Below are 12,637 nucleotides of genomic sequence, written 5' to 3'. Positions count from 1 at the left end.
ATTAATATCAGGATGGGGGAAAATTAAGAAGTTTGCTATGAGGCTCAGATATTTCTCCTTATGCCCCTGAGTACACCTAAGCATTCATTCATTCAAGCATATGTGTGCTAGAAGGAGCAGTTCTGATTTTCCATGAAGAAATTCTCTTCTTTTCCAAGACCAATTAAAACTGAAGGTAAAAAGACTGCACTGGCTACCTGTGGCGTTCCGGGTGCGCTTCAAGGTTTTGGTGAACGTCTTTAAATTGCGACGATTCAGATGAGGCGTCTGAGGGTGGTCTTGGTGACATTTTCTGGGATGAGTTTGACCCTGTGGCTCCCGAGGACATGGACAGGTTGCTGGGTAGATTGAATGCCACCACGTGTTTACTGGACCCGTGCCCCTCCTGGCTGGTGCTGGCCACTCAGGAGGTGACACGAGGCTGGCTCCAGGCGATTACGAGCGCTTCCTTGTTGGAGGGAGTCTTTCCTGCCGCCTTGAAAGAGGCGGTGGTGAGGCCCCTCCTCAAGAAGCCTTCCCTGGACCCGGCTGTTTTAGGTAATTATCGTCCGGTCTCCAACCCGCTCATGGCGAAGGTTGTAGAGAGTATGGTGGCATATCAGTTTCCCCTGCACCTGGAGGAAACTGTCTATCTAGACCTGCTCCAGTCCGGCTTCCGGCCCGGTTACAGCACTGAGACGGCTTTGGTCGCGTTGGTGGATGATCTCTGAGGGCCAGGGATAGGGTTGTTCCTCTGCCCTGGTCCTATTAGACCTCTCAGCGGCTTTTGATACCATCGACCATGGTATCCTGCTGCGCCGGTTGGAGGATTGGGAGTGAGAGGCACCGTTTATCGGTGGTTCTCCTCCTATCTCTCCGACCGGTCGCAGACGGTGTTGACGGGGCAGAGGTCGGCCCGCGGCGCCTCACTTGTGGGGTGCCGCAGGGGTCGATCCTCTCGCCCCTTCTGTTCAACATCTATATGAAGCCGCTGGGTGGGATCATCAGTGGCTTCGGTGTGAGGGACCAGCTGTACGCTGGTGACACCCCGCTGGACTTTTCCACACCGGGCCACCCCAATGAAGCTATCGAAGTGCTGTCCCGGTGTTTGGAAGCCGTACGGGTCTGGATGGGGAGAAACAGGCTCAAGCTCAATCCCTCCAAGACGGAGTGGCTGTGGATGCCGGCATCCCGGTACAGTCAGCTGAGTCCACGGCTGACTGTTGGGAGCGAGTCATTGGCCCCGATGGAGAGGGTGCGCAACTTGGGCGTTCTCCTGGATGAACGGCTGTCTTTTGAAGACCACTTGGCGGCCGTCTCCAGGAGAGCTTTCCACCAGGTTCGCCAGTTGCGCCCCTTTCTAGACCGGGATGCCTTGTGCACAGTCACTCACGCCCTCGTGACGTCCCGTCTGGACGAGCAATGCTCTCTACATGGGGCTCCCCTTGAGGGGCACCCGGAGGCTTCAGTTAGTCCAGAATGCGGCTGCGCGGGTGATAGAGGGAGCCCCTCGTGGCTCCCGTGTGACACCTATCCTGCGCAGACTGCACTGGCTACCTGTGGCGTTCCGGGTGCGCTTCAAGGTTTTGGTGAACGTCTTTAAAGCGCTCCATGGCATAGGGCCGGGCTATTTACGGGACCGCCTACTGCTACCGAATACCTCTCACCGACCCGTGCGCTCTCACAGAGAGGGACTCCTCAGGGTGCCGTCGGCGCGACAGTGTCGTCTGGCGACGCCCAGGGGAAGGGCCTTCTCTGTGGGGGCTCCCACCCTCTGGAACGAACTCCCCCCAGGACTCCGTCAACTTCCGGACCTCCGAACCTTTCGTCGCGAGCTTAAAACTTATTTATTCATTTGCGCAGGACTGGGTTAGTTTTTAAATTTATGGGTGTTTTAATGGGTTTTATTATTTATTCTAAATTTTAATCTCGGCCAATTTAATAAGTTTTTTAATCGTATTTTAATTGTATTTATATTGTAATATTTTGTATTTTTATCTGGCTGTGAACCGCCCTGAGTCCTTCGGGAGAAGGGCGGTATAGAAATTTAAATAATAAATAAATAAATAAATAAATAAATAAAATAAATAATAATAAAAATAAATAAATAAAATGAATATTATGGAGCATCTGATGAAATGATACACACAGAATCCCATCACAAGGTTTACTATTTCATACCATCTGTGCAAACAAAACAAATACATTTTTTTAAAATTAAAAACGAAACAAATGCTATGCTTCATACATTTTCATCAGAGGCCAAGTGAAAATCTTCAACTGTCTTGATTTCCTGCAAGGATATATTCGCTGTTTCTATCCCATGAGCCAAATTTTCCCACAGTTTCCAACTTATCCTACCGGTTCCCTGTGTCTATATGTTACACCCCAGGTTTCTTGTTCTTAATTTATGCCAATGGAATAAACATTGAGTTCTCCAACCTCTACAATCCTCCAGATGTTGGCTAGAAATCATCTTTTAAACATCTGGAGATGACAGTTCAGTCAAATACGCCAAAGTTCAAATTTGTCTTTCAAATTCTCAAACTTTTTAGATCGACTGCCTTATTCTCAGGGCACTTGAGAATTTCTTGCAAAATATTTTTTGAGCTTCTTTTAACTGTTGATGAAGACATTAATGGTTGTTTCAGCGGTTTCTAGCTACATATCTTTCTGTTTCCCTGAGGCCTTCTCCCCAGAAGTGGGATTCAGCCGGTTTGGAACAGTTCGAGTGAACCGGTAGTTATGGCCAGGGACTGGGCCCGTCCACCCGCCCCAGTGCTATCCCATCTTATACAATCACCATATTTTTGACACAGCGTGCATGTGTGCAAGGCATGCACATGAGCAAAGCTATCCCGTCCTATACAATCGCTGTGTTTCTGACGCAGTGCACATGTGCGGAAAGCACACATATGAGTGAAGCTATCCCGTCCTATACAATCACCGTGTTTTTGATGCAGTGTGCATGTGTGCAAGGCACATGCACAAGCAAAGCTATCCCGTCCTATACAATCACTGTGTTTTTGACACAATGTGCATGTGCACAAGGCATGCACATCAAAGCAAAGCGAGCATTTTCTATTCTGGATGAACTGGTTGTTACATTATGTGAAGCCCACCTCTGTTTCTCCCCTACCCATTTCTCCCAGTTTAAAAAGGACTCCTGTAGAGACTTTCCTCATTATATTTTCTCTGAGTGTTTCATTGAATTGTTGGGCATCAAGAAAACTGCAGGCCATTGGAACGAAGATTGTAAAAGACAGAACATTCATAGACAAAACCCTTGGTCACCTCACAGTTAGAAATCAATTATCAGAAAACTATTTGTAGTTTAGGGTTGAACTGTGGGGTTCTTGGTCCTCTCTGAGCTTGGTTGTTTTCTTGCAGATGTTTCATTACTAAACTAAGTAATCAGCGCTAGAAGGGAAAGGGGGTTGTCTCTTTTGATATACAACTGGCTTGTCCTTGCTGGTGTCATTGCTGGTGGGAGTGATCTTGGTGGCACTCTGACAAACAAGCTAACATTAAACAACAACTGTTGTGGTCTGCCAGCAGCCTGTGGAGCTGGCAGTGGAGTCGGACAGTGAGGAGGCTGGGGAGGACAATGGGCCAGTCCTGGAGTCAGGGGAAGGCCTGGACGAGGCCTCTGCGTCAGAGGCAGAGATGGTGCCAGGGCCATCTGGGAGTGATGCACAGACTCCGAAGCCTCCAGAGGCGGATAGCAGAGAAGCAGAGGAACAGGAGGAGCCTGTTCCTACTGCATGCATGAGAAGAGCTGCCAGAAGGCAAGAGCAGCTGAAACAAAAAGGATGACTCAGGAGTAAGGCCAGAAGATGATTGGCCACTCCTATAAGGCTTAAAAGAGCAGCAACGAGCCCTTGGGTTCTTTGTGGAAAAGCAAAGTTGATTCCATTGCTTTTTGTTAGCATCTCTTGAACTTTGTGGGGATTTTGCTAAGAAAAGCCTTTGGCAGGCTGCCAAAGATAACAAAGATTGGTGATAAGGCCGCAGGACAGTTTATGAAGAATTTGTTTTGGACTAAGCTGAGAATGAATTAATTCTCAGCTGTTTTAATAAAATAAGTTTGTTCAGGCCTGAATTGTGTTTGGTAATCACTACTTGGACCTGGGTCACAACAACCTAAACAAGAAACTACTAAGATCACCTCAGAGACTACCAAGACATTTCATGACAATAAGTTATCCAATCAGAGGCAGTATGTAGGTGATCTTGGCCAATCTCAAAAAGTTAAGCAGAAGGGATTCTAACAAATCCATTCTACCAAGAACTCCAAAAATATAATTTAGCCTAGAAAAGATAAGGAAAAGTCCTAGAAGCAGTGACGGCCATTCATTTCTATACTGCCACTCTCAAACCTTCATAGATAAATCATGAAGTCATACTAACCAACCTCAGAAAGAAACTATTTAAGTTACCCTTTGACATTTAATTCCATTTTTTTTTTAAAAAAGGGAGGGGCTAAGATGGAGGGATAGTTTCCACTCTTAGCGTTCCAATCTATTTTATATTAAAATTTAGAACTAAGGAAAAATTTCCTGACAGTTCAAACAATTAATCAGTGGAACAACTTGCCTCCAGAAGTTGTGAATGCTCCAACACTGGAAGTTTTTAAGAAGAGATTGGATAACCATTTGTCTGAAGTGGTGTAGGGTTTCCACCCTAAGCAGGGGGTTAGACTAGAAGGCCTCCAAGGTCCCTCCCAACTCTCCTATTCTATATTCTTATATAATTTTACTCCAGATTAAGTAAAGATTCATGCAAAAGCTTGGTGTTGTGAAGGAGTAATACGTTCTTTTTTTTGCTCTCATACTTTCTCTCAGCCACATGCTCAATAAACAAGCTTATCTTAACTACTTTTCACCTGACTCTGTCACATTACCACCTTCTAGTTCTTAAGTGTTGATTCAGAGACCTAACCAAAGATGGTTAGGTTAGATGACAGCCAGACTCCAGAAAGGCTTCAGTTTGTCATCTCTAGGAAGTTAGCATTACACCTGTCCCTTGCCAATAATTTTAATCTATGCAGTTCGTTCATCTCAATTCAAGAGAAACTTAGTAGACGATAGATCCTCTAAATGCAAATTCTCTGCTTTAATAGGTAGGAAACTCTAACCATTGACATAAAATAATTAAATGAACAAAACAGTGTGAAGAACATGTCTAATGTAAGCCTGCTTGCATTAGCAGTCCAGACTTTTATTTAACTAATAATTTACACCGCAGAAGCTCTGTGCATCCCAGGCAGAGTAATTTGTCATCTTCCTTCATATATCCGATTAGTATGGAAGAGGTGTATTAATATAACTCCAAATCGCTTCTTGGCTCATTTCAGTCCATCACTGGTTGAGTCCTAACTTGGAAATCCCGCAGAATTAGTGTGGCTTGATGGAAAATAATTTTCCGTTCTCTGAGTTATTATTTAACATTGCTGAGCGAGAGTGACCTGAAATTTCTGGATTACGTAGCTTGCATCCAAAAAGCCGGGCGATATTTGAATTTTATCCATCAAGAAAGATGGTGGCAGTTGCCTCTGGAGTGTGGCCTTCAGTTTAATGATCCTGCTTCAATGGGAAGAGGGAGAACTGAAGGGCACCCTGCCTGTCAGCACCTCCCTTAATCAAATGTAGTTTTAAGGAGCTGTCGACAGGTGTGACATGAACGCTGACATTTGCCCCTTTCCAGGAAGATCAATGCGCAGCCTTCTGCAGTTCTTGTGGACTGTGGCTCACAACAAGATCAGATCGAGCAGATTCATCTTCGGTGATTAAACTGTAGAACAAATACATGTCAAGAAGAAAATAGGAATTTGCATATGTCTTTGGATGCATTTGAGGAGACTAGGATGATTCTAAAATATGCAAGGAGTGGAAAAATAGCAATAGAAAGCCGAGTTCCAATGGTCACATCTGTCTGGGAGGTGCAGAGTAAGTCATTTCATAATGCAAGCTGTAAAATTTGAATAATTTGAGACATTCTATTTTCCTCTTACTGGTTCAGGGGTCTCCAACCTTAGCAACTTTAAGCCTGGCGGACTTCAACGCCCAGAATTCCCCAGCCAGCAAAGCTGGCTGTGGGGTTCTGGGCGTTGAAGTCCGCCAGGCTTAAAGTTGCCAAGGTTGGAGACCCCTGTACTAGATGAAGGAAGGAAGGAAGGAAGGAAGGAAGGAAGGAAGGAAGGAAGGAAGGAAGGAAGGAAGGAAGGAAGGAAGGAAGGAAGGAAGGAAGGAAGGAAGCTCAAGGATATATATAAATGGAGAAAAATATCTTAGCAAGACCAGCTCTTTCCAATTGCCCCAAAACTTCTATGTAAAACGGGCTTTAAATAAGACATTTTCTAATCATACACAGAAACTTGTGTACAATAGGAGAAGTTGTTATTCGTGTAAAAGAATGCTTAAGTGGTGCGTTTTGTTTTATCGCAAATATATATATTTCCTTTCCCTTTAAATGTACAGTATATGGGCTGCTGAAGCGAGCACTTAGATGTACAGAATTTAAATCTTGACAGCATAACATAGTATGCTTTGAAACAAATTCATAGCCAAAGCTGAAGAAGAAAATATTTTTCTTTGGTTCATTGATGTTTCTGTCATATTTCTACCAGGCATGGAAGCGTGTGGGGGAGAAAAGTAAAAAATAATAATAAAAAAAACATTTACACGATCCTGAGAATCATTTTTATTTTTATTTTTCTCTTCAGTGTAACCACTGATTCTGTCAAAGTTAAACCTCATTTCACAGGTAACAAAACTGAGAAATGTATGTTCTCCGGTGGAGCACAACGCTGAAGACAAACCTGATCTCTAAAGGGAGGGAAAAAATGAGCTTTTCTACAAGTTTTCATTTATTCAGCCAGTTCTCTAAAGCTTGTTCCAGGTTTTTAATGAGCCTCTGCTTGTACTACCTCTGAGTTGAACATTGATCAGACTGCTTCAGAGAGTTTTCTTTGTCTCAGTCACTCTCCCAGAAAAAGCAGAATTTCTATGGGACATTTCTCTGAAATGACCAATCCCAGCCTTTACTTTTACTCCACTTGGGCTAGATCACAGCAGAGATTTTTTAAATGGAAGCCAAGCTCTCAGTACAATTCTTACTGTGGCAAGGAAGGTTGTAAAATTGGGCAAAACCAAATTCAGCCGGTTCGGACCGGTTTAGGCAAACCGGTAGCGGTGACTGCAGGTGGGCCCGCCTGCCCACCTGCCCACCCACGCGGATATAATGCCATCCTATTTAGCCATATTTTTGAGCCCAGGTGCATGTGTGGAAGGCACACGCACACACGTGCAAGCAAAGTGCATGCGCAGAAGGCCAGGCATATGTGTGGAAGGCGCGCAAGCAATGAGCGTGTGGAAGGACGGGCGGATGCGTGGAAGGTGGCAACAATATGTGAAACCCACCCCTGGTCAAAACTTGCTTAACAAATGTCTCACTTACCAACATAAATGTTGAGCTCAATTATGGTTGTAAGTCAAGGACTACCTGTAGTGCCTTTGCTAACATCCCCCATGAAAAGTTTGTCCGTTTTCTAAAATCTTTTTGGAGAACAAATGATGTATCCGCTCTGTACTGCCGCAGTGGTTAGACTGAAGTATTGCAGACTAACTCTGCCAACTGCCAGGAGTTTGATCCTCACCAGCTCAAGGCTGACTCAGCCTTCCATCCTTCTGAGGTCAGTAAAATGAGGACTCAGATAGCTGGTGACAATATGCTTACTCTGTAAACCACTTAGCGCACAGGTGTCAAACTCACCACATCACAGTTGCTCTGATGTGATGTTTTGTGATGTTTTCCCCCTTCACGGAGCTGGGGTGGGCATGGCCTGATACCCCTGGCTTTGATACCCCTGGCTTAGAGAGTTCTGTAAACCACTATGAAGTGGTATATAAGTCTATTGCTATTTCACTGAATTTTAAGAAGTGATTTCCTTACAGTTTTATCCCACATTCTTTCCCTGGTCTGCAGTAGAATGAAATGCCATCATGTCACTGCCTATAGCTCTTTTGCGTCTCAGGAAAGGGCAGTTTCTTAAGTTTATTAAAATAGCAATGACAGCAAGCACTGCTGGGTTTTTTTTAGTCATCCATCCTTTAAATAGGTATATGTACAGTATGAGTGATCCAAAAATTATAGCTTATTCAACCTCCCTAAGTCCTTTGTTCCCAGTATGTGCTATTTATAGTGGTGTTTATTTTGTATTTTTGGTTTTATTCTATGTTAGTCATCGGGAGTCGCTACTGCAAGATGGGCAGTATGAATGAATGAATGAATAAATGAATGAATGAATGAACGAACATACTCTTCATTTTTTTAATGCGGTAACACCTGAAGGCATATGGCTAAATCTTATTGGCTATCTTGCCTATATGGTCCTAGAACTCACTAGATTACTCTGGTTTTGTTTGGTTGTCTTTTTTTTTTCTTCATATGCTGTTTTATATACATAAGTGCAATTCTCTCTTACCATAGCAATTTTAATCAACTGATATCAATAATAGAACAGTAATGTCTTACTATTTATGTCTGTCTTTTTGTGTAATATTTTTTTTTGATACATATCCCAATGGGTATTTTGTAAGGCACTACAATTCTGTTGTAATGCCTTACAGCATTTCTAGTTCTATTATTAAATATTAAATGTGGCATTCAGCAGAATTATAGAGAAATCTGAATCCCTTCATATGCATTGGACAACAAATCTCATAATCTTCTGATAATCGCCCAATAGTCAGGGATTATGAGAAGAATTGATGAAAACATCTACAGGTTTCCAGATTACCTACTCTGCATTAAATATTGCACTGTTATACCTCTCTCTATAACAACTACATATTTGAAAACATGCTATTGACTGAATTTATCCGTCATACTAAGGTAAAGGTTGTGCACCATGCATTGCTAAATCAGTATTTATTGAATAAACAATAATTGATGGATTCACACAAGTAACTTAAATCATACAAACTTAAATCATACAAACTAATAGGATCTTAAGCAAAATTTCCTAAGCAAAAATCCAGGGAATCACATCTGCTGCCCCTGGCCTTTTGGAGTCTCAGAAGAGATCAATTTCTTAAGTTTATCATAATAGTGAAAAAAGTTTGACATTGCTATTAATGAAGAAGAAGTAGTATTGTTATAGACGTAAGTTGGACAGGTAGACTGAGAAGAAACAGTAGGCAGTTACAAAGATACCAGAGGAATCAGTCCACAGCGGGAGCAAAAGAAGATGAAATTAAGGAGAAAAAATATAACACTATCCAGGTGTTTCTGGGAAGAGGAATTTTTATTTTATTTATTTATTTATTTGATTTTTATACCGCCCTTCTCCCGAAGGACTCAGGGCGGTGTACAGGCAAGATAAAACAATACAATATACAGATTAAAATACCATTTAAAAAACTTATTTAAATTAGCCTAACATTAAAAATTTCCATACTAAAAACCCCATTTAAAAATTGATAAAAGATAAAATTCAAGACAGCCCCGCGCAAATAAAAAGATGCGTCTTCAGTTCGCGACGGAATGTCCGAAGGTCAGGTATTTGGCGTAAACCCGGGGGAAGTTCGTTCCAGAGTGTGGGAGCCCCCACAGAGAAGGACCTTCCCCTGGGGGCCGCCAGCCGACATTGCTTGGCGGACGGCACCCTGAGAAGTCCCTCTCTGTGAGAGCGTACGGGTCGGTGGGAGGCATGTGGTAACAGCAGGCGGTCCCGTAAGTACCCAGGCCCTAAGCCATGGAGTGCTTTAAAGGTCGTAACCAACACCTTAAAGCGCACTCGAAAGGCCACAGGCAGCCAGTGGCATTTTAAAGTGGCATTCACTAAACTTTCTGGAATTTGACACTGTCTGAATCAGTTAAGACTGCACATCCCAGAATTCCCCAACCAAACTCCTTGGAATTCTGGGATGTGCAGTCCAAACACATGTGGAAAGTGATACATTGAAGAAGGCTCTCATCCATATGAGATTATGTTCATCCATAAATGGATTTACAACTATATACCGCTTATGCAATAAAATGGATTGATCTGTATGTGGAAGAATTGCCAATCTTATTTTCTTTCAGTTTATTATTTTTTCATTATTAAATTCACATGTGAAGTTCATATTTCTCCAATCCATACAAAAATTCCTATTGATTTCTTTACATATTTTCCAAATACAGGTGCTTCTTATTTGAATGAATATCAAAGCCTTTGATTTAGATCAAAAAGACCTAATTTAGAAGATAATCTACCTCAGATTTCTGACCAGGCAGTTTCATGTAGATATATTAAAAGAGAGAGAGAGATGCCTGAGTTCCTATATTGTGTTGAATCATGGTTTGGTTACCCGATAATTGCAGAATGACCTAACAATTAGCTGGTTTCACATAACATGCCAAACTACAAATCACAGTTGACAGAGTACCTAGCTTCACAGATTGCACTAAACTAAAACAATCCAGATTATGGCTTAATTAAATGTGTGAACCCAGACAGAAGAATTCCAGTAATCAACTTCCAAACTGGAAGAACCTACCAAAACAGGAATTGAACACCTCAGATGTTGTTCATTCTGCTGCTCTGCTGTTCACTCCAAAAGATAGTGTGTGTTCAGTTGGGTCAAAAAAGTGTGATGAAAGACTTAAAAGGCATCAGCGTGTCACAGCTGCTCATCCTTGTCCCATTTCTGAACTTCGAGTGAATGTAGAACTGAAACAGTTTTAAATATTCTGATTCATCCAGAAATGTCTGATCTGCTGAAACAACTTATATTCTTCTACATTAGCCAAGAATAAAAGATCGGACTTGTAATTCTCCAAGTGACATATGGATATAGAACTACACCATTCCTAAGTGTGAAAAAAACCAGATTCTGGATTTGTCTAAACAGAAAGAAAATGGAACAAACAATGAAAAATGGTGCATAGTGAATTTAATGTTTAGTAAAATGTTTTTTACTTAGCTGGAAACTGCAGATCCTCTTTCATTTAGCCTAATTCTGTTTGGGTTTTTTTCTGGAAAAAAAATGTAAAGTGATCATTTCCTGTGAGTAATCTGTGTTCAAAGAGAACAACTAAATATATCCATCTGACTGGGGGGAAATGCGATCACTTTGAGTATCAAATAACCAGATCTAGTTTCCCATCTGTAAGTAAAAGCACATTTTTATCAAGAAAAAACGCTTTGAAAATAAAGAATTATGGAGCTGGACTTAGTTCAGGTTTTAGTCAAACTTCCTTTCCAAAACAACATTAAAAAAACCAAAGAATTATAGAAAGCATTTCCCAACAGTTCCTCATTAACAACTTATTTTATATCTGTATATATAGCGATCCCATATTGAACTTGGTCAATTTTTTTTTCCCAAAGGTTACATACTCAGCAGATGGCAAAAGTAAAAAAGAGAAAAGCAAGATGTATTTGAGCCATAAATTAAAACTACCTGATTAATGGTTGCATCATTTTTTCCTTATGTTCTTTACATATTGGTATATTACAGATTTTTTGACTATGAAAAAGGAGCTGTTAAGATACTTATATTTGGAACCAAAAACTTTAAGTAGAGTATATTATAACCAATAGGTCTGTTCCCTATCTGCTTGTGCCAGTGGTGGGTTTCTACCGGTTCACCCCAGTTTGGGTGAACCAATAGAGGCGGCAGTGGGAGGCGCTGTCCACCCACCCAGATGTCACCACGGACACTGCGCATGCGCAGAAGTGCGCGCGCACGCACTCACAGTTCTGAACCAGAAGTGAAGGTAAGTTAAAGCCACTACTGGCATGTGCCCATGGAATTGAAAAGTGTGCATTAATATTACAGATAGCAGCAAGAGTGGTTTTGCAAGCATTTCGCTTGATTTTTTTAGCAGTACCTTTGGCGCAAAATATAAAATATTTTATAAAACAGTATTTCTAGGAACAGAAGGAAAAACTTTGGCTCCAACTGATGACAAGGATCATATTTTAAAATACGTAAACATGGAGAAACAATACAGATGCAATCACATATAACATCAATGATTGTCAGCAATGGTGAGGTTGCGTCTTTCATTCCACACACACACCCCCAAATTTTCAGGGAAGAAAACTGTTTTTATTTGGTGTCTCAAAAGTGAGTTCAGTTGCTAGCAAAATATATTATCTTGCTGTTGAAGGTAATATATCAGTCCAGGTTCTCCAGCTCTAAAGTATACAAAAACTCAGTAGTTAATTCCTCAGACATGACTACTTTGAACAGTGAATGTGAACGCAATTGCAGCATGGTATTCCAGAATAAATGAATAAACACTTTACTAGAGGAAAAATAATATCAATCTGTCCAGCATAGTGAAAATTCAAATGTAAGCAGTAATTCAGATATGATTCTGGTTTAGGCAAATGATCTAAACCGCTTGCTTGATTAGATATTTATACATTGCTCTTCATTAAAATTCCTAAAGCACATCACAGAATCGTATTTGTATATAATGCCCTAAATGTGTTAGGGGCCCCATTTTCTGGCTGTATTCATAGCAACAGTTTTATTTGGTGTCATATATATGTATTTTGTACTGTTTTAATAGCCTTAATTGTTTTAAATGTTTTAAGTTTTGTGCTGTCCGGAGTCAAGATGAGCAGCTATAGAAATCAAGGAATTATTGAGTCTCTCAT

The 12,637-nt window shown here is 41.5% G+C and overlaps 1 protein-coding gene across 4 annotated transcripts in view; it reads right to left on the bottom strand.

Moving 5' to 3' along the window:
- The window catches only part of ARHGAP24 (Rho GTPase activating protein 24), a 527,216-nt gene that overhangs the window by 424,981 nt on the left and 89,598 nt on the right, over positions 1–12,637 (bottom strand). The window contains exon 1 of one of the 4 annotated variants that reach the window (XM_058192082.1): positions 10,524–10,946. The exons of the other annotated variants lie outside the window; for them this stretch is intronic. The gene's annotated coding sequence lies outside the window, so the exon portion shown is untranslated. Of the gene's footprint in view, positions 1–10,523; positions 10,947–12,637 lie in introns of those variants that run through there. 4 annotated transcript variants of the gene reach the window in all.

Source organism: Ahaetulla prasina, chromosome 8 (assembly GCF_028640845.1).
Source record: "Ahaetulla prasina isolate Xishuangbanna chromosome 8, ASM2864084v1, whole genome shotgun sequence".
Taxonomy (NCBI): Eukaryota; Metazoa; Chordata; class Lepidosauria; order Squamata; family Colubridae; genus Ahaetulla; species Ahaetulla prasina.
The sequence above is the reverse complement of the archived record's forward strand: the minus strand, read 5'-3'. Positions and strand labels throughout refer to the sequence as shown.